This window comes from Atractosteus spatula, chromosome 11, assembly GCF_055471065.1.
Source record: "Atractosteus spatula isolate fAtrSpa1 chromosome 11, fAtrSpa1.hap1, whole genome shotgun sequence".
NCBI lineage: Eukaryota > Metazoa > Chordata > Actinopteri > Semionotiformes > Lepisosteidae > Atractosteus > Atractosteus spatula.
This window is the reverse complement of record NC_142716.1, coordinates 7,819,856-7,822,581: the sequence shown is the minus strand read 5'-3', so window position 1 is coordinate 7,822,581 and position 2,726 is coordinate 7,819,856. Positions and strand designations below refer to the sequence as shown.

General features: G+C 41.7%; 1 pseudogene; it reads left to right on the top strand.

Moving 5' to 3' along the window:
- Positions 1-1,919: 1,919 nt before the first annotated feature.
- Positions 1,920-2,185, top strand: LOC148823437 (large ribosomal subunit protein eL37-like; annotated as a pseudogene).
- The last annotated feature ends 541 nt before the right edge of the window (positions 2,186-2,726 follow it).

The window sequence follows — 2,726 nt, the reverse complement described above, 5'->3', positions numbered from 1 at the left end:
CATCGCAGCCCTCTGAAAGACGAACAGGAAGCTCATTTGGACTTACACATGGCTATGGTACGCACCACTTACATAGCTTTGTGTCAAGACCCATCAGTGCAGTGTTCCACAGCTGAAACCCAGAGCTCGGCTGAAGGTTCTGATTGTAAACAAACATGAAAGCAGACGTCTGTCTCCTTAACTGACGCATAGAGATACAGATCTTCAGTGAGTGACTGTTGGATATTAGAGCATACTGTCAAATTGTTCAGCAAAGAGTGATTTATCCTTAAGGGAATCAATGAGGAAATGCAACTTCTCTTTTTTTTTTCTTTCTCGGAAACCCCTAAATTCAATTTGTATGCCAAGAATGCCCTCTTTGTACTTCGAAAGGTGGGCCAACTATATAAATAAAATGCACAGACAATAGAACGTACACATTCCCCAGACAGACAATCTAAACTTGGATTTCAGGAAAACTGGCTTTATCAACATTTCATCTCATAAAAGCCCTTTATTTTTGCAGAACGTTTGGGTTATTAATGTGTTTTTGGAAGGTCAGAAAAGGTTCTCCATTTTGAGTTCCAAGACAAATGGTTGTGGGGATCATTAGAAAAGAGTGTTTTGTTATCCACACACTCCAGATGTGTGCCAGCATACACAACTTGAAAGATGCGGAAGAAGAGTTTTGAAGACACTGGGTGGGATGATTTAACCAAAGTATTGAGTCTTATGATGAGCTGACAAGAATATTAAAACTAGTGGAAAATGGAACGGCTCCTGGCCTCTTGTATTAGATTAAACACTTTGGCTCTGTGATCCCTTTATTCACGAGAAATCGAAAGTGACAAGATTGGTCACAGTGGCTTTGTAGCTTAAAATACCTATTTTTAATCATCATTATCCAGTTTTGCAATGACAACAACTATATTTTCATAGAACTCAAATGGTACATAGGGACATCTGTGTGAGCTTGGTATGTTTTATGATTTACAGCGTCTTTGTGCTTTCCTACTTCCTTCGCTCAGCCAAAAATGTTCAGTAAGCATCAGTAATCAACTTCGGTCCACCATTTTATTAATGAGCTTTAATGAGCCTTCCTGAATGTAACCAACAGGCTCACTCACACAAACTAAAGCAAAAGAACAAAAACCCATTAAAGTCCATTTCAGATCTTTGACAGTCTGTCTGCATGCATTACTGCTCTCTCTAGTATGTCTGTCCGGCGACTCTGTGACTCACTCACTCTTCTATGCCTCTTACGTGTCAGGCACCACAGATCTCGGCCTCTTAATACTGTATATGGAGTTTGGTTGCTAAAACTAACCTTTCAGGCCTAAACACGGATTCATACCAATTTCTGTAAAGATGAAAACGTTAGGCAGAAAACCCCCTGTTTAGGCTTACACACTTCTGATTGGATGAAACCTGCTGAACATGCGGTTCAGGACCAGAACCTATTAGAGTGCATGTAGTGATTAAGTTACGCACCCTTCCATTTTATTATGTGAAAAAGGGCTGGGTCATTGGGATTTCACACAGTGAAAATACAGCTGGGAACTGAATTTTGTTGGCAGGTATGCCCCCGTTATGTGCGTTCTTCAAGGGCTGTTTCTGCTTATATCCAATTTAACATCCCTGTTCTTGCTTACTGCCCCATTCATTACTCTGTCCCCTCCCCCCTCCAGTTCCTCGTCTCTCAGCGGGCCTGCTCGCCTTCTGCTGGTCCCTCAGTTATTCCTTTCCCTCTTGAGCTGCTCACTCCCGTCTCTTGTGCCCCAGTGGTGAGCTCAGATACCTTGGGGAATCAGGACTGTACCTTCTCTGGCCACTTTCTGGTGCCTTCGCCAGACCCTCCTGTTTAGACACCTCCTTTGTATTGAATGAAGCACCGTCGGCATTTCTGGGCCTTGCTCTGTTGTGTCAGCCTCTGGAGGAAGATGACGGAGGGAACATTCGGTTAAGCGTCGCAATAAGACACACACACTGTCGCCAGTGTGGCTCCAAGGCCTGTCACCTCCAGAAGCCCACTTGTGGAAAATGTGGATATCCAATGAAGTACAGGAGAAAGTACAACTGAAGTGCCAAGGCCAAGAGGCGCAATATCCCTGGAATAGGATGAGGCACTTGAAGGCTGTGTCCCACAGGTTCAGAAACAACCCCAGAACCTAGAAGAGCCGCACTAGCAGCTTCCAGCTCCACTTAGACAGACTATTTAAAATAAATATGCTATTTAAAAGTGAAAAGAAAATATTACAATTACAGTACATAAGAATGTAATGAGGGATACAAATGAGAGAGGGCTTTTCATTGCATCTAGGTCCTTTAGTTCTAGTCCAGTCACCAAATGAGATCCACTGTAGACTGTTCTTTCAATGCTTGTGATGCATTCCCATAATGCGGTTGTTACTACATTACTGAACAGTGCTCATGCACAATAGAGTACGAACCTGAGATATAACGTGAAATGAAAAAGGAATTACACTGCCTTATGATTCTGTGCTTTTACATTTCGAGACACAAGTCTTCTAATTTTTTTGCGTAATAAATAAATAAAGACAAAATAAAATTTGTGGGAGTTATTTGTCACAATAGGTGAGATTTATCTACTGTCAGGACTTAGTGAGGACTTAGATGAAGGTCAGATATGTCTTAATGTGTAAAACCATTAAGTAAGGGAGTGTATGTTCTTTTGTAAAGGAACTGTAAGGGAGTGTATGTTCTTTTCTACTGTATATGTGGATTGT